This window comes from Rhinoderma darwinii, chromosome 3 (genome assembly GCF_050947455.1).
Source record: "Rhinoderma darwinii isolate aRhiDar2 chromosome 3, aRhiDar2.hap1, whole genome shotgun sequence".
NCBI classification, from domain to species: Eukaryota; Metazoa; Chordata; class Amphibia; order Anura; family Rhinodermatidae; genus Rhinoderma; species Rhinoderma darwinii.
In genome coordinates, this window is record NC_134689.1 from 93,615,417 (window position 1) to 93,635,918 (window position 20,502).

General features: G+C 37.9%; 1 protein-coding gene across 3 annotated transcripts in view; it reads left to right on the plus strand.

Moving 5' to 3' along the window:
* The window catches only part of CPLX2 (complexin 2), a 176,461-nt gene that overhangs the window by 86,108 nt on the left and 69,851 nt on the right, over positions 1-20,502 (plus strand). Inside the window, exon 1 of one of the 3 annotated variants that reach the window (XM_075856465.1) lies at positions 6,327-6,490. The exons of the other annotated variants lie outside the window; for them this stretch is intronic. The gene's annotated coding sequence lies outside the window, so the exon portion shown is untranslated. Of the gene's footprint in view, positions 1-6,326; positions 6,491-20,502 lie in introns of those variants that run through there. 3 annotated transcript variants of the gene reach the window in all.

The window sequence follows — 20,502 nt, forward strand, 5'->3', positions numbered from 1 at the left end:
GAGAATACAGAACAGCTGTATCTAAAAAAGTTAAAATAATTTTTAATAAAAAGTATTTACAAAGTTACACAAAACACACTGATAATATTTTTTTTTTGGACCATTCAAAGGTTTACATAGTCCTTACAAAGAACCTTTTACCTGCCAATACATGCGCAGCTGAGTGCACCATGTAATAGGCACTGCTGCACAAGCCTTGTCTCACTTTAAAAAATGTGTCTATCCTCCTCCGTTATTTAGATTTCGGTGCTCTTATATTTGGCGCCCGATATGTAAATAACTCCCTGAGCTGTCAATGGGGCATTTCTTTATTTCTAAGTCACACGGGGGCGTGTTACTTATCGCTCTGACACTGTCCAGTCAGCTACAGACAGTGTCACAGCGGCTCGTCATGTGTGATCTCTCTTGCCAGATCACACCATCTTGTCGTTCTGCAGAACGCGCGCGCATGCTCTCTGCAGAATGACAAGACTGTGTGATCTCGCGTGAGAGATCATACAGTACAAGCCGCTGTGACACTGTCCGTAGCGATAAATAACACGCCCCCGTGTCACTTAGAAATAAAGAAATGCCCCATTGACAATTCAGTGTTTTTTTTACATATCGGGCGCCAAATATAACGACACCAATATCTAAATAACGGAGGAGGATAGAAAAGGAGGTTTTAAAGTGTGACAGGGTGTGTGCAGCAGTGCCTATTACATGGTGCACTCAGCTGCGTATGTATGGGCAGGTGAAAGGTTCTCTTCTTCATTTCTTCTATTTGCGGCTGCTTTTTAATTGCATATTTATATATGTCCATGGACAGAGGCTATTGATTGTTTTAGTCCATGTGTCTCTTTTCTCCTTGCTTCTGCTGCTGGCTGGGAGATTGGTAACGCAACACAAAATAGGAATTTACACTGCTAACTATAGTGTGCAGTGATTTCCCAACACAGGGATATGGCATAACAATATTCATGATTTTAGGGCAGAGTTGTATATCCACTCATATTGAGACGTTCAACATAGTAAAGATTGGATATAATGCAGCATTGGCCAGGAAATAGAAAGTATTTGTTTTCACTTTGTGTTCACTGTCCTCTCTCTTTTATTTTTATTATATTACAATATTTTTTTATATACTATTGAACAAAAAGAAAATTGCTAAATGACAAATTTAAGTTTGCTACATTTGTATAAATCAATTCTGGCCATAACCACTTGCCACTTATGTGGCTCCCTTGTCCACAATGCTGTATGTGCCTCTATGTGTCCTGTTTGGTTGTGCTATGAGTGCTCTAGATGTGCTATGTTTATGTTTTATAGCATAGTGTAGTACTGTATAATACCCACTGTAGCTGCTGCAGAACATCTTTTTGAAGGAGAAACGAAAGTTATGTTCAGTTTTAGCAGCTAGATTGTGTGTTATAAAGGTTCTCCAGCAATGATTGTGTATAATACACACTGCAGCTTCTACAGCACTTCTTTGGGAAATGTGTTTTATAGAAGCTGAAGAGTGTATACCCTATAGGTGTATTGATGTGGAGCTCCTTCAAAAGGGAGAAAGAGGAGGATACTAATATCCAGGGAAGAGTGTGAGTGAGCAAGTAAGCGAGTGAGCGAACGAACGATTGAGCGAGTCAGTGAGTGAAGGGGGACACTGTTGTCTGGTGTGGAAAATACATTTTTAAACAGCTATTAGGACATTTTGATTTAATAGAGGGGCATCCCCCATTTGAGACTGTAGCTTTTAGCCAGAGTGGAGAGCAGCTGCAAAGAGCATCTCACACTGGAGGACCTGCCATGTCTGTGTATTACATCCTCAGCCTATTGATTCTAATAAGAACAGTGTAAGGCCATGTTCACACAGTTTTTTGCAAGCAGAAAAATGTGCTTCAGAATTCCTGAAGGAATTTTGAGGCAGATTTTGAACTGCCTGTGTTAATTTCAATGGCAGGTAAGAGGCAGAAACTGCAGAAAAAAGGGCATCCCTTTTTTTCCGGAATTTTGTACACCTATCAGGATGCTATCACTACTCTTTTTATTTATTTCCCCTCGTTGTGGATTCCTGGACATTGTCACTATGCATCCCAGATATGAATGTGTGTGTGTGAGAGAGAGAGAGAGAGAGAGAGAGAGAGAGGAAGGGAGGGAGGGAGAAAGATAGATAGATAGATAGATAGATAGATAGATAGATAGATAGATAGATAGATAGATAGATAGATAGATAGATAGATTCTGGGTGTACGAGCAGCATTAGGGACCCACCTCATCGACGTTGCCTTGTCGTGGCGGGTGGGCTCACACAATTTGATCAAAATCTGCGCTAAGAACCTCACTATTGTAACTAGATTTAGCAGTAATGCATATATATTTATTTATAGTGTTTAGGTCTGGAGGAGGCTGAACTCTTGATGGTTGGTAGGGGATCAAATACTTATTTCTCTGTGCACAATGCAAATAAATATATATAATTTTCACAATGTGATTTTCTGTTTTTTTTTATATATAATCTATCTCTCACTGGTAAAATTAACCTAGCCTAAAAATTCTAGACTGTTCATGTCTTTGACAGTGGGCAAACTTACAAAATCAGCAAGGGGTCAAATACTTATTTCCTTCACTGTATATATATATATATATATATATATATATATGTATATATATAGATGTGTGTATTGTTCATTACATATATGCATATATATATATGTATATATATAAGTGTGTGTATCGTTCATTACATATATATATATATATATATATATATATATATATATATATATATATATATATATACAGTCCAAGAGCAGATAAACACAGCACTCCACAGATCCAGAAAATCAGGCCATGTGCTCGTCACCAGGGGATGAATCAATTCCCCTTCTTTTTAGATAGATACCAGCATAGAACGTAGTAACGGCACCAGGACTTCAAGGCAGATGAAAAACAGGGGGGATTTATTCACCTCAAAAAATAACAGCAACGTTTCGGTTCAACAGGAAAGGTTCTAGAGAAAGGTTGAGTAAGGCTTGAGAAAGGTTCATGTTGAACCAAATTATTTTTTGAGTGAATAAATCCACCCTGTTTTTCATCTGCCTTGAAGTCCTGGTGCCGTTACTACATTCTATGCTGGTATATATATATACACTACCGTACAAAAGTTTGGGGTCACCCAGACAGTTTTGTGTTTTCCATGAAAACTCACACTTATATTTAGCAAATGAGTTGCAAAATGACTAGAAAATATAGTCAAGACATTGACAAGGTTAGAAATAGTGATTTTTATTTGAAATAATAATTTTCTCCTTCAAACTTTGCTTTCGTCAAAGAATGCTCCATTTGCAGCAATTACAGCATTGCAGACCTTTGGCATTCTAGCTGTTAATTTGCTGAGGTAATCGGGAGAAATTTCACCCCATGCTTCCAGAAGGCCCTCCCACAAGTTGGATTGGCTTGATGGGCACTTCTTGCGTACCATACGGTCAAGCTGCTCCCAAAAACAGCTCTATGGGGTTGAGATCTGGTGACTGCGCTGGCCACTCCATTACAGATAGAATACCAGCTGCCTGCTTCTTCCCTAAATAGTTCTTGCATAATTCGGAGGTGTGCTTTGGGTCATTGTCCTGTTGTAAGATGAAATTGGCTTTTTTCCAATCTTCCTCTGTCCAATGTCTGCGTGCTTTTGCCCATATTAATCTTTTCCTTTTATTAGCCAGTCTCAGATATGGCTTTTTCTTTGCCACTCTGCCCTGAAGGCCAGCATCCCGGAGTCGCCTCTTCACTGTAGATGTTGACACTGGCGTTTTGCGGGTACTATATAATGAAGATAGATAAACTCTAAGCATATGTTGGTTACAGGCTAGGTAAAGTTTGGAGAACCAACTTCCCCCCATATTATATCAAATAGACTGCTCCATAATTATAGAACCATACCGAAGAAAAAGAGCTATAGCGTCTAAGTATACAAGAATATATAAATTTTATTGATAGAAAATAACATACATTTAAAAACACATCATAAGAAGACTCTAGTACTAATACCGTGGTATACAATACAGCACAGGACAAAATACAACATAGGAGTAGTATATTAGGGCAGACTCAAATTCACTACCCATACAATAAAGTATATAGGATATCTCAACCAAGTGGGTCATATACTGCTAGTTCTCGATGTCCTAATGTTTATGTGGCACAGTGGATAAGTGCCTGGCCAGAAAATAGTGACATAGGGAACTCAGTACTTGTATGGTGATCAGTTATAGTGATGCTGTCTTACCCATTAAAAGGTGGGAGTCTCACGATATGTCCGGGCTGGAAGGTCCACAGTACAACCCCAACGCGCGTTTCGCTATCTTTGGCTTCCTCAGGGGGTACATACTATATAATGAAGCTGCCAATTGAGGACCTGTGAGGTGTCTATTTCTCAAACTAGGGACCCTAATGTACTTGTCTTGTTGCTCAGTTGTGCAGTGGGGCCTCCCACTTCTCTTTCTACTCTGGTTAGAGCCTGTGTGTGTAGTCCTCTGAAGGGAGTAGTACACACCATTGTAGGAAATCTTCAGTTTCTTGGCAATTTATCGCATGGAATAGCCTTCATTTCTAAGAACAAGAATAGACTTTCGAGTTTCACATGCAAGCTCTCGTTTTCTAGCCATTTTGAGAGTTTAATCGGACCCACAAATGTAATGCTCCAGATTCTCAACTAGCTCAAAGGAAGGTCAGTTTTATATCTCCTCTAAACAGCAAAACTGTTTACAGCGGTGCTAACATAATTGCACAAGGGTTTTCAAGTGTTTTCTAATCATCCATTAGCCTTCTAACACAGTTAGCAAACACAATGTACCATTAGAACACTGGAGTGATGGTTGCTGGAAATGGGCCTCCATACACCTATGTAGATATTGCATTAAAAACCAGACGTTTGCAGCTAGAATAGTCATTTAGCACATTAACAATGTATAGAGTATATTTCTGATTAATTTAATGTTCTCTTCATTGAAAAAAACTGTGCTTTTCTTTTAAAAATAAGGAAATTTCTAAGTGACCCTAAACTTTTGAACGGTAGTGTATGTATGTATATATATATATATATATATACATACATACATACACTACCGTTCAAAAGTTTAGGGTCACTTAGAAATATATATATAGTGTATGTATATATATATACATAGATGTGTGTGTGTATCGCTCATTACATACATATATATATAGGTGTGTGTCGTTCATTACATATATATATATATATATAGGTGTGCGTATATCATTTATCACATACACATATATATATATATATATATATATATATATATAGGTGTGTGTATCATTCATTACATACATATATCGATATATATATATAGGTGTGTCATTCATTACAAACATATATATATCTGTGTGTATAATTGAGTATGTATATATATATATATGTATATATAGGCGTGTCTGTATCGATCATTACATACATGCATTACATATACATATAGGTGTGTGTGTATCGTTCATTATATACATATATGTATTTATATATATATATTTAAGCGTGAGAGTATCATTCATTACACATATATATATTTAGTTGTGTGTATCGCTCATTACATATATAAATATATATATAAATATATATATATATATATATATGTGTGTGTGTGTGTGTGTATCATTCATTACATACATATATATATATATATATGTATGTATCATTCATTATATACATATATACATATATATAGGTGTGTGTATCGTTAAGTACATATATATATATAGGTGTGTGTCATTCATTACATATATATATAAGAATACCTGGACAGCTGAATTCCTGCGTTTTGTATTGAGCAGAGTCTCAGTGTTACCTCAAATGACTGGCGTACTGATCCTGTGTCTGCAGAATAACTAACAAGCTGCAATATCTGGATCCTTGAAATCAGCAGCAGAGCATTGTGCCAGTCAGTGTAAGGAAACACTGTGACAGCTGCTGGGCATCTATGGCAATACCCGCACTGGCAGCACTAGTCAGACATGGGCATGACTAATTCATGAACTTTTCTGCAGGAGACGGACGAGGGAGCTCTTGTCTTTGTAGCCGGCCAGTGATTAATATTCCACTGCCCAATGAAGCAAAGATGACAGAAATAATGAAGTATCTCATTAGGATCCTTACAAGAAGGTCAACTGTGGAGTGGCTTGCGGGGGACACTGCCTTTAGAGCTTGTTGTCAAAATGCAAGGTCATCCCTCCCCCACCCTCAGCACCCCCCATTCCTTGCAACGGGAGGAGCCTTACCCTACAATGGTCACTGTTGATGTTTTGTGAAGGAGGCTGGGAGGCAGCTGATCACTATCAATCAATGCAGAGTAATAAGGAGGAGTGAGGAGGGGGGAGGGGAGACACCAGGAGAAGGGAGTGACTGCTCCCAGTCATATCAGGCTCAGTATACTCTCTGCAGAACTCAGGACACGACTGGATTTCACAGCTACACTGCAGATCCCACTACCCAGCAATACAGGTCAGTGATGTAGCTGGATATCTGTAGACAGACAGCTCAGGCTCTGCAGTCCTCCTCATGAATGGTGCTGAACGGACAGCTCCTTAGTCACTGTCCAGATCAATGGACGAAGTTCCCTAACATCCACCAGTCTCATTGTAGGGAGCACTGCTGTCAGTTTACTCTCTTTTGTGGACTAGACTTAGCTCATTGAGTTGTAATTCAGTATATTTACCTGCAGTCCCATGAAAAAGCGCAGATCATGACAATATATAGAGATATATGTAAAATCTTGCTGTCATATGGGTATAACAACTAAGATTGTTTATGTGGTTATATATTCTATGCACAAATTCTGCAACTCTCATCAGTTATAATGTTATTCATGATGAGTGCTAGGAAAACCTAGAAATCCCCTATACTTCAACTATGTATTCAACATGTGTGTCTTCATGTACGTGCCCCCAATGCATTACTCCATGTTTATATTCTTCACCAAGACAACGTCCTTATCTGCACTTACCTCATGTATTATAAGGCATGGTATGAGTGGGCATGAGTGTGTTGTCCCAATAGTTGTACTTATGTTTTACTCCACACTCATTCAACCTGGTACTTATACTATTTAGTATATTTTATATTTATTGCAAAGTCTAAAACAAAGACATGGGTTTATTGGTTAGGATCACTGTAACAGGTGATACACAACAGGGTGTTACATTCTGAACATTGTCATAACATTGTCGTTATACATAAGTAAATAAAATGATAAGAAAACAGTCGTAAAATAGGTGATGATAAATAATAGTGATAATATTAATAAATACAGGATAAGGTTTTATTTTTAAATAGATAGGAATTAGTGGTCGGGCAAAACATAATTTATACATCATTCAAGAGTTCTCAATCCTATTATTCGTGCCAGCTCTTATGTGGAGAACATGAAACTTTTGGTGCCAGGTATGAAAATGGCCAAGCCCAAGATCATACTTGTAAGGTGTCTGTCATTTTCTCCAGTGCACTGGCAGACTGGCTTTTACTAAGCTGAACTGGAGTGAAGGACAAGTAGTTTATTAGTCATTTATTACTTATCTTTTTGAAGCAGAAAGGTAGCAACGTCCACATGTCAAGACTAGAACAGGTGGTGAAGGATGGAAGGTCACAGGTGGGATATATAACTGTAGTTCATATCCAAATGACTCCATGGTCCTACTATATACAACAGAGCATATGTGCAGAGAAAGTGATCTAGAAGTGATAACCCAGTACTTATGGGGAGTGAACCACTGTGACCAGTTCTTGAGCCTTCATAAAAAAAAATCATTGTCGCACATAATTATCATAATATTTATTTATGTATTTGGAATTGCTTCTACTATACAGATTTTAAAATTCATATTATAATACTTGACATTTTATGGTAAATCATCTATGCACCGGACCTTATTCATGAACCATGTGATGGAGCAGCATGTGTAAATGTGTTAGTATATCACAGAAATGCCTACACACTGCAGGCACATCACATCAAACAATAGATGTATTGATACTTGTGACACCATATACACATCCTACGTGTGTGTGTGTGTGTGTGTGTGTGTGTGTGTGTGTGTGTGTGTGTGTGTGTGTGTGTGTGTGTGTGTGTGTGTGTGTGTGTGTGTGTGTATTCCTATAATAAACATGATAAAGTATGAATCATGAACTGGCATCATCTATTTAGCACAATACATATGGTATGCATTCAGTTAGAATAAGGCTGTGTAGATTCTGTACATTCTTTGAGTATTAACTGGACAGTTTCTAAAGATTAGACCTGTTTGTGGCTAGCATCTATCTGGACTTTGCTTTATATTAGAAACAATACTGAGTCTTCTGATTTCTAACATATTGGAGCACAAATATTGACATAGTGAATGGGAACTGTAGAGCATGAGATGAAGACAACATGTGTTATACTTGTTTTTGCAGTAGCTGATGATAATGATACATATTATTATTATTATTATTATTATTAATAATAATAATAATAATAATAATAATAATAATAATAAAGAGGAAGTTCAGTTTGCTATTTTAATGGCATGTCACCTTGACTTGTCAGCTCATAGACTGCAGCGCTCCATACAATGCAGAACCCATCAGGCACTTATTGAAGGTTTCTGACAGGGCTTTTACTCTGTATGACATATTCAACATGTCAGAAAGATTAATAAAACTGGAATTCTATAACAATAATAGTCATAATAATTCTCATACTATTTTTATTATTATATTATTAATAATACAATATTATGGTGTTTTCATTTGATATTATTATCAGAATGAACTGTGTGTATTTCACAGATCCAGCTAAACTTCTTCCAAAACCTGAGAATTCAAGTGTTACTACAGTTAGCCTCAGCACCGTATATCACACTTAGTGCAAGGTTAAGGAGTCTAAACTGACTTTTAACATGCAGAGCTGTTATTCTACCATTTAGGAAAAGCACCAGCTCCCCAGTGTAAGGACCCTGAGAAATCCCCAAATCTGAGCTTCCTGAACACCTGTCACATGGCAATTGAATATTAGGGTGACCTTCTGTCTGAGAGGAGCTCATATGTAATGCATGCACTTGTCTGGAAATATTGTATCTCTATTTTCTATTCATTGACTTACAGGTATAGAGAAATATACTTGTCCGTTTTCAAAGAAAGCCATAGCTAAAGAACCTGGAAAGACTCGTAGTGCTTTAATGATTAATAATTCACATACTTTTTTGCATAGTGTTCAATACATTAGCAGATATGAATCTCTTTAATCTTTCTACCATTCCTTAATCTTTATGGTTTTTATACCTATATTAACTGTCCCTGTGATACTGAAGTCCCATTGCTGGGCTGGTTGATGCTGATATCAAAGCCAAATGTTAAAGACTGCGTCTTTCAGCATTGGGAAATGAGAGACTGGGATTTTTCGTTTAAACTAAAATGAAAAAAGACTTGCTTATCATTAAAGGGCAAACAGTTCTGAAGAATGCAATACATTTGCTTATACATAGAAAATATGTTTTGGTCAGTTGACAGTTAAAAGATAAATTCTTTATTTATTTAATAATTATTAAAATGGTTTACCATATCCTGGAGTCTGAACATTATACCCAAAGAACTGATTTAGAAAAAAATATCTATACTACATAGTGTTGAGATATTTTCTACTCAAAGACATCATTTAGATGTTATTGTAAAAAGCAATTGATTATTTATGTATTTCTTGCAAATCATGGTACACTAAATTTGCCCCTTTAAAGACTAGGACACTATGGCTTTTGCTCTATTTAACTTGGGAGCCCTGGCGGAGATTAGTGACATCACTGTGCCTGTGATTATGTCACTTTACATGAAACACACTACAAAGCATAAAAACAAACAAAAACAGTAGAGAATGTTACACTTCCAAAATATTTAGGTAAAATCTTCTCATGAAACTAAACGTTAATATTCTGTATGCCCTAAAAAAACTAATTTAAAACTATATAAAATAATAATTAAATATATAGTGCATTCTTCTTGATCCAAGTACATGATAACTCTCCTGTCAAAACAAGATTCATATTTCTACTGAAAACCAGTTGACATTTTGTTGTTTTCACAAAACATAGGAAATATATAGCATGATTAGGAATTATCAATCCAATATCAAGAAAAAAGCACCTGTTAGTATGGATGTGTGTACCATATAAAGCCCAGCTTGGTATGGACCCATCTCCATGGGCAGTGTTATCTCCAGTACAACTCCTTCTCTCCATTGGAACCACAATGTTGGCAAACAAGCAGAGGGAAGAACCAGTCTCAACCAGAGAGTAGAACAAGTCCTACTGTCCTCTTCTAAAAGGGGAAACAAAGGGGGCAAACAAGGGCATCCTTTTAGAATGCAGGCTTGGTGGCATGAACCAAACTTATATTTTAACTAGGGGATTCTCTCCTCTATTTGCAAATTATTTTCTAAGATGGAAAACAACAAATATCCTATTATTATAAATGCCACTTCATTTTAGATCGATAAGTAAGTAGTGTTAATAGCATTGATGTTTATTATTAGAATATTACTGCATCACTAATGTGTTTTAATGAAAAGTTTATATTTCTCTCGTCGGTTTGTGTAAGTCATATCCAAAATAGATTACAGTTGTTTCCATATCTAGTACCTCTGCTATTCCAGAGACGTTTTTGCTCTGGCTACTGACAATACAATCACAGTAATGTTGAAGACATTATTACTTTTCCTGGAAACAAATATACCCATAGCTCTTCTTGTTTTGCCATAAAGCTTAGGTCAGCTATGTTTAATTCATTTGTGGACAACATTTCCCATCATTTGTAAGAACAGATTTCAGTATTAAACATGCGATGGTATTATCTTAAATACAATAGTGTTGAGAATGACTTTCCATTTCATAATGTCTTCCTTGGAAATTGTTCCTTCTATCAATGCCTTACCCCACCAAGGATAGATCTTGACAATATATGATAGATTAATAAGATATTAAAGCCAGAATAGAACACACCAGCAACGACTACTGGGGCATTAGGACTGAAATTTAGGGACATGTTTTTTCTTATTGCTCCTGAAGTGGTCGAGAAGACCATATAACTGGTTTTACAGAAAACTATTTAAGAAAATAACAAAGATCTATCATATGTCAAAGCATACCTGCTCAAAACCTCCAGAAGCTCCTAAGGCCCAATTGCAGAACGTGTAACAGGCCCCCCCATCTATCATGTTAAAAAAATATATATACTGTTGTATTCTTATTTGACACAGGGGCTTTTGGCCCATACATTCATCCGGGCACAGATGCAACAGCTACTTCTGAATGGACTATGACTATGTTTCTGCCAAGAGAATGTATGAACTAGTAGAGGCGAATATAAAATCTAAGTATTGTTTGGGGTTTAGAAGAGTAAATATAATTTCTATCATGGGTGTAAATGGAGTAAAAGGTATCTTATAGCAAAAAATAATATGGGCCTTCTGGTTTGGGTTTACATCCCCTCACCCACTCTCTTTATGGAAAAGAAGAGTCTTTTTTACTTTTGCACATACATTGTAAAAAAGGAAAATGTGACCCTTAGATGATTTAACACTTTCTCCCCTGTGTCCGTTGTGCTAGTTAAGAAGGGGAACCCCATGCAGGTTTATAGGATGGGGGGCACCACTACACAAATGCTATTTTAGCCACAGAAACTTTCTTTATGGTGCATAATGCCCTTCATAATATCATGTGGAAGGTGGAAGTGAAATAATTTTATTAATATCACAAGTGCCACATCGTAAAATAAGGTTTCCCCTTGAAAGACTTCTCAGAATTAAAATTACAGATTCGGTAACAACCTGTGTATTTTATTAGTATTATCCCAGTATGGTGCTTTTGTATTTCCATGGTCAACAGCAAATATTGGAATTGTAAATGTCAAGTGATAATGTTTTTGGTTTAATGTATCCTTTAAATGTCTGCGATATAAATCATTTTGAAATGGAGTGATGTAGAGTATACATTATCTGCATTGGTCTACTGTTCATGGTAACCTTTAAAGAGAACCTGCCATGTTGAAAATGCCGTCCAATTTGTGGGCAGCATGTTATAGAACAGGAGGAGCTGAGCAGATTGATACATTACTTTGTAGCAAAAGATTCAGTATAAGGTGTAAATTATTCATTTGAACTTCTGCTCACTCTGGGCTTAGGAGTCCAGTGGGCGGTCCTACACAGTGATTGACAGTTATTTCTGTATTTAACTCCTACAGAGAAGGCTGTCAATCACTGTGTAGGTCCGCCCATTGGACTCCTAAGCCCAAAATGAGCAGAAATTTTAATTTATTAATTTTGAGTTAAATTAAATCTTTTGCTACAAAAATATACATTAACCTGTTCAACTCCTCCTCTAAAACATGCTGACCGCAGATTGGACTTCATTTTCAAAGTGACAGGTTCCCTTTAAAAGCCAGATGTGAACTGGATTGCCTCTGAAACAGAATATGGGTTACACGGATCTAGTACAGTACCTGGTACCTGGGGGAGTGATATAGTAAGTAGAAGGTGCTTATCTAGCACAACGTTTATAGGTATTTACTTATTCAATCTCTCTCAGGACCTCTCCCTTCATCACATAACCCAGCACTCTTCATTGTCACGCACTTCTTCCATTTCTTAAAAAAAATCATATGAATGAAGACAGGAGAGCATTTCTGAAATGAATGTAATTAGATGACATCATGATGTTCCACAATAGTTGATTTTTAGATCTTCTTGTAATGTTTTTATAAGGTTCTATTTGATTGTCAAACCAGCGTTTCAGCTTAAAGGTAACCTGTCAGGTTGAACATACTGTCCGATCTGCTGGGGGGAGGAGTTGAGCAGAAAGATCTAGTTTTGTGCAAAAAGATTTAATACAACTTGTATTTTAGTCATTTCAATCTTTGTTCTCCTATGGGCTTAGGAGTCCAATGGGTGGTCCTAATCACTGATTGACAGCTATATCTGTATGTGCTTATACATTGAAGGCTGTCAATGATTTATTAAGACTGCCCCCTGGCCTTATAAGCCCAAAGTAAGTAGGGATCATAATTGAATATAATGCCAGTTATACTGAATCTTTCCCATAAAACTATCAGTCTCCTCAGCTCCCTCTGCTATATAACATGCTGTTGTATTATGTATAACTAAATATGCATTTATAAGATACATCAAGTGAAAATGTCACTCTTTACAAACCCATAGAAGCACAAGATAAGCACAGATTAGTGGTAATATATATCGTCACAAAGCATTTTATCTTAATTATCTGGACATATCTTGAGTTGAGCACATTGATTATCAGGTTAAGGGCTTTTAATTCTCTAGGGAGCTGAGAACATTCAGCTGTTTTATACTAATGGATACACGGAACCACTAAGGAGGATTTGAAAACAATACATTACTTGTGACAACATGAAAAACCTGAAAAGACATATACGCTGTCATATGTGACTTCCCCTTTTTTTTTTTTACAAGTCTTTTTTTATGCAGCCGTTTTTAAAAACGAACACGTAAAAATGCCCCGTGGGGACGGAACGCTGTTTTCCCCATTGAAATCAATGGGTAGATGTTTGTACGCTTTCAGCCCCCTCCATTTTTAGCCATTTTTCGGGGAGTTTACTGCCCTAAAACTGCTGAAAATAGCCCAGGTGAACTTACCTTAAATTTCCTGGCTGTCCACACCTATCTCTGCAAGGATATTTTTCAAAAGGTCAATTTATCACTTATTTTATTACATAATATCAAAGTCCTACATCTTCTGAGAAAAACAAGACTAAATACATGTAGGTTAGCAGAGGAATTGAAAGACAATTTGCTATTAAATTAGCACAAGGCTAAAACTTGAAAATGTGCCTAGTCAGGAAGTGGTTAAATGCATTTATTTGCATGTATTTTGTAGCGCAAAATGGAATTCTGTGACACAAATTTGTGTTCTGTGCTACAAAATGATTTTTACGTCTCAGAATGGTATTCTCTGTGACAAAAAAAATATTCTGGTTTGCTAAAGGTTTAGGCCTCATGCACACAACCGTAGCCATGTGCACGACTGTGATTTTCGGGTCGGCCTGCCACGGAGTGTCAGCCGCGAGCCGCCCGTAAATTGTGGGCTGTGCACATGGCCGCTGCCATTATTTTCAATGAGCCTGGACCGCAGAACACGGCCATAGTAAGGCTTGCCCGTTCTTTCTGCGGTCCGGGCTCTGGGGCCATGGTCGTGTGCATGGCCACATAGGAATGAATAAGGCCGTGTTTTTTACGGCTGTTTTTAGAGCTGTTTTTCCATGGAGTCAATGAAAAACTGCTCCAAAAACGTCTCAAGTAGTGACATGCACTTATTTTTAGCGTCCGTTTTTTTACGCTGCTGTTTTTCGAAATTGCGCGTAAAAAAATGGCCCGTCGGAACAGAATGCCGTTTTTCCTATTGAAATCAATGGGCTGATGTTTGGAGGCGTTCTGCTTCCGATTTTTCAGCCGTTTTTCGGCCGTTTACGGCCCGAAAAAACGGCTGAAAATAAGCCGTGTGAACATACCCTTAGGGTATGTGCACACGCAAACTCAAAAATGTCTGAAAATACGGAGCTGTTTTCAAGGGAAAACAGCCTCTGATTTTCAGTGTTTTTTACGGCCGTTTTTGGAGCTGTTTTTCTATAAAGTAAATCAAAAACTGCTGCAAAAAAAAGTTATTTTTCGCTGTCATTTTTTACACGGCCGCTTTTCAAAAATGCACCGTGGGAACGGAACACCGTTTTTCCCATTGAAATCAATGGGTAGATGTTTGGAGACGTTCTGTTTCCGATTTTTTGGACCATTTTCCAGTCGTTTACGTCCAAGGTATGTTCACATGGCCTATTTTCGTCCGTTTTACGGGCCATAAACGCCCCGAATAATGGCTGAAAATACAGAGGCTGAATGCCTCCAAACATCTGCCCATTCATTTCAATGGGGAAAACGGCGTTCCGTTCCCACGATGCGTTATTTTACGTGTGTGTGTGTGTCCTGGCCTAATGAAAGGGTAAATAAACTTTCCGAAAACTTCTGACATGTCATAGTAGCATGTCAGAAGTTTTGATCGGTGGGGGTCCATGAAGTGGGACCCCCACCGATCGCTAAAACTAAGCTGCAGAAGCGCTCGGCTGAGCCACTTAGTTTCTGATCAGCTTATCTCAGAAAGCCAAGCCCGCCTGAGTCCGTACAACGTTACATCGGCTTTCAGAGAAAAGTCGATCAGAAATGAAGCACTTTGACATGTCAGAAGTTTTCTGAAAGTTTAGATACTCTTTAAAGAAACTCACATATTAGATTGAAAAATCTCTAGTTTACTAATCATCATGACCTAACATTGATAGTTATTAGTTTAGAAAGAAAGAAAAGAGTGAATTATGAAATTTGACATTTGTTTATCTTGTAAGCATGATGGGATTTAAAACCATGTTTCATTCTTACTAACTTTTAAGGCACTATAATAAATACTTGAGATTGATCTAGGCAACGCTAGATTACGCTACTTCATCATGAGGAATCCCCAAAAAAAAAGCATATACCACACGGCATACGTTTTTTTTTAACATGGGAGTCTATGGCATCCGTCACAAGTATACATTGAACGTATATCTCGGGGAGCTTCCGACATCACTGTCCATTTATGGACAGTGATGTCAGGGGCTTCACCAGAGCCGGAATCCCCGGCCAGAGGGTTGCTGACACTCCCAACGTCACTGTCCATATATAGACAGTCTATCCAGAAAAATGGCAGAATCAAGGCAGGTGTATACAAAAGACTGTCCTTCTTTTATTATTCCCAGCACGTCATATAAAAAAGCAATGTTTCGACTAGCACAGGAGTCCTTATCAAGCCATATACAGACAGTGACATCAGGGGAGTCCCCGCCCAGAGTGTTGGCAACAACAAAATCAACAAAATCCGCCTTGTGTCACTGCACTATGAGTCTATGTTCATACATGTCAATTTACTGCTGGATACACATCAGAAATGCGAGGCATATGTGCAATTTGAGGGGTCGCATGTTATCCAGAGCACGTGAACAGGGTTTCGGATACCCCATTCACATACATTAAATGTGGATTGAGATCAGATTTAACGCAGATTTTGGTTCAGAATCTGCACGGAAATCTGTGTCAAATCCGTGCAAATTTTGTTTGGCTTTTGCCTCAGTGCTGTTGCAGTTTCTATTAAAAAAGTTTCTATTAAAAAACGTGAATGTGTGTTTCTGTTCTAATACAGTTATGATACATGAAGCCTAAATTTTGCTATATTATGTAACTTTTAAAATCAATTGCTAGTGTGTGTGTTTAAGGCGAAATTCACACAAACGTGTGCGTTTTGCTCACACAAAAAAACGCAGCGTTTTTTGCGCGTTGCAGTTCCATGTGTCATAAGAGTTCGGTGCGTGGCTGCGTGATTTTCGCGCATATGGCATCGTTATGACACTCTGTTTTTATGTTTAGAAACAGAAATGAAGGAGGTGCTTTTATTTGTGCCTTCATTTCTTGAAAAACTGTTGTGCGAATCACGCACAGCACATAGAAGTGCGTCCGTGTCCAGAGCGTGATTTTCACGCACCCATTGACTTCAATGGGTGCGTGATGCGTGAAAACCGCTCAAGTTTGGGGCATGTCATGAGTTCTACGCAGCGGACACACGCTGCGTGAAAATCACGGACTGTCTGAACGGCCCCCTTGAGTTACATAGGTCCTTGCGACGCGCGTGATTTTCACGCACGTATCACAGACGTGAAATACGCTCGTGTAAATAAGGCCTAAGATGTCATGTACTGACTGAGCTTTATTACATAGTTTAAAAGAGTGTCTGAAAAATAGGGTAAAGAATGTTCTAGTGATCAGATGTCTGGTCAAATATTTTCTAATATGTCTAAGTGCCAAACACATTGCCAGTCATTGCCTGTATATGCCAGTCACACAGCCCCCACGACACATAACCAGTGCTATATCAGCCAAAATAAGTACAGTGGGGGTCTAGATATTATTATGTGTTCAATCACTAAACCTTGATCTTGAGGACTGAGGTTACAGGTGCCACTGTGTTTGCCGACATGCCACACTTGAATAAATGTGTATATAGCAATCAGATAATACGGACGAATAATAATAGTTATAATAATAGTAGTAAAATCCATCATAATAAAATACATACTTGGCAGATAACTAAATAATGAGTCGTTCATTTTTCACACAGTTACATAAGAACAAAAAAAAAGTGATTTGCACGTTCACACCGCAGAATTGCTTTGAACTATTTAATTTTTGCTGATAATTCCTGAAAAATTATGATGAAATGGGCAAAAGGAATTTTATATGGTGAAAGAATGTGGATTTCCCCTGACATGAGGCTGCTTTACACATGTAAAGCTTGTGTGTGCCAGTGATCACAAATGAGTAAATGGTTCATATTTATCTGTTGCCAGTCTTTGGCTGCTATCTGTGACAGAAATGTCCACACGGCAAAGATTAATCCATGCAGTAAATGAACAGAAGATAATCTCTAGGATTTAGCCATGAAGCCTCCCATTGGTTGTTAGGTGCCATTTGCCACTTAGATATAACATCAGCAAGATTCAGATAATTCTTGTCACGTTCAATAATTATGGTAATTGGGATTGTTTTGAAAGCTGAGAACGGTTAGATGGCGCTCCTAGAGCATAGCAAATCACTACAGTTATCCCGACTTTACAGGTTCCCCAAGGTTATTTACATCAAACACATGCCTGATTTATTTTTTGTAACCGCGGTACACTGTGATCTCAAAGACAATTTATTATAAATCTCAATTGAGTCCTCTGAAGACTTTCATAGACATAGTTATAAAAGATTAACTACTGTAAGTGGTCCTTTTTCTTCGCTCTATAGAGATAGATAGAGAGAGAGATAGATAGAGAGATAGATAGATAGATAGATAGATAGATAGATAGATAGATAGATAGATAGATAGATAGATAGATAGATAGATAGATAGATAGATAGATAGATAGATAGATAGATAGATAGATAGATAGATAGATAGACATAGGAAAACCTATAGGTGGAATAGCCAGTGTGTGTATATTTACTTTAGTGTTTTTTTTTCGCAACTTGCAAATTTCAAAAAGTGAAAAGTAAAGTACAAACACTAGCACCTATTGCTTTCACTTTGTTTAGTTATGCAACATCCATATTACCCAAGTGAAAAAGTAACTTCCCCGTTAAATCATTGGACGAAAGGAACCATGTAGTTTCAGCCCCACTGGTGTTATCATATTTTTCTAACTATAAGACGCACCCAGGTTTTAGGTAACAAAATATTGGGAAAAAAATAATTTATTACTACTTTTACTAAGCAAAAACTATTTGTTAAAAAAAACACATTCCGAGAGCCATTTTTTTGGTACATATGATTTTTTTAATCATTTTTTATTTCATTCCTTTTTTTATTTTTTTACATTGTGCTTGGGGAGAAATGGGAAAAGGTTTTTTTCTTAACTTGTAATATTTTTTTACACTGAAAATGTATCTTTTTTTTTTTTACACATTTTATTAGTTCCGCTGGTACAATACACTCCAACACATGGATGAGTTACAGAAACAGCATAACTCGCAGAGCTACACTGTTTCCGTAACTCCCATAGTAGTGAATGGCAGTTACAGAAGCAGTGTAGCATGCTACGCTGTTTCCGTAACTGCTATTTAATTCTATGGGAGTTACGGAAACAGCGTAGCTCAGCGAGTTACGCTGTTTCCGTAACCCAACCATGTACGCTGTTTTCGGTGCTACCGAGTTCCGAAAAGAGCGTAGCTTGTGGTTGTTTCCGTAACTCCCATTCACTTTAATGGGAGTTACGGAAACAGCGTAGCTCAGAGAGAACTCGGCTGTTTCCATAACTCCTGACCACCTAACCAGGAAGTGGCAGGGAGTCAGCGGAGCGAGTAAGATAGAACAGGGTTTAGAGGGCCTCGTTCTAAGGATAGGTGCGGGTCCCAGAGGTGACATATAATGACATATCCTGTGGATATCCTCTGAAAAAGTATGGTTGACCCGTGACAAGTGGAGGGTCTTTCTCAAGCCCTCCACTTGTCACGGGTCGAAACGTTGCCATTTTTTACTGGATTTTGACCAATAAAAGAACATATTGATTGAAATTTGGGAGATGTATGCTGCTGTTCAAGCATGCTTTTTCTGAGAATTACATTACGTCAGACTAGGTTTGTCTGATTTTACAGCGTGACACCTCTCCGGATATCGGGATCTGTGCTGCTTCAAATACTTTATTTTTTCGATTATATCCTGTGGATATATCATAAATGTCCCTCATGGGAAAACACTATAAATGCCGCGGTCGTTATTGACCGCTGCATTTAGCTAGTTAAACGGCCAGGAACAGCGCCATTGCTGTTCCTGGACGTTAGAGCAGCATGTCAGCTGTAAAACACAGATGACATCTGCAGTGTATGGAGCGGGCTCAGCGCGTGAGCCCGCTCCAAACAACATCCCCTCCCTGCTCCATGATGTGCCAGCACAGGGAAGGGGTTAGGTAAGAAGCGGTCATGGGACCCGGCGCTGATGGGTCCCTTGACTGCCGACTATAAGACGCAGGGACTTTTTAGCAAGATTTATTCTTGCTAAACACTGCGCCTTATAGTCCGAAAAATACGGTAATTAGAAAAAGCATCTAGTGATCCCCTTTCTTAAAGGAGTCTGTCTTGTGACAGATAATCTTTAGTAACCAAATACACCACCTTTGGCAGCAATAAATCCTAACAAGCACTTCCTATTATTTCCTATAATTAGTCTTTAATTACCCTGTTGAGGAACGTTAGTCAGCACCTCTTTATAGACCAGTAAGCTTAACATCCATCGTGGGGAAAACGTTTGAGGGGCTATTGAGGGACTATATACAGGATTATGTGACAATAAATAGCATTATAAGTGACAGCCAGCACGGTTTTACTAAGGACAGAAGTTGTCAAACTAACCTAATCTGTTTTTATGAAGAGGTGAGCAGAAGTCTAGACAGAGGGGCCGCTGTGGATTTAGTGTTTTTGGACTTTGCAAAGGCATTTGACACTGTCCCCCATAGACGCCTAATGGGTAAATTAAGGACTATAGGTTTAGAAAATATAGTTTGTAATTGGATTGAGAATTGGCTCAAGGACCGTATCCAGAGAGTTGTGGTCAATGATTCCTTCACTGAATGGTCACCGGTTATAAGTGGTGTACCCCAGGGTTCAGTGCTGGGACCACTATTATTCAACTTATTTATTAATGATATAGAGGAAGGGATTAATAGCACTATTTCTATTTTTGCAGATGACACCAAGCTATGTAATATAGTTCAGACTATGGAAGATGTTCATGAATTACAGGCAGATTTAAACAAACTAAGTGTTTGGGCGTCCACTTGGCAAATGAAGTTTAATGTAGATAAATGTAAAGTTATGCATCTGGGTACCAACAACCTGCATGCAT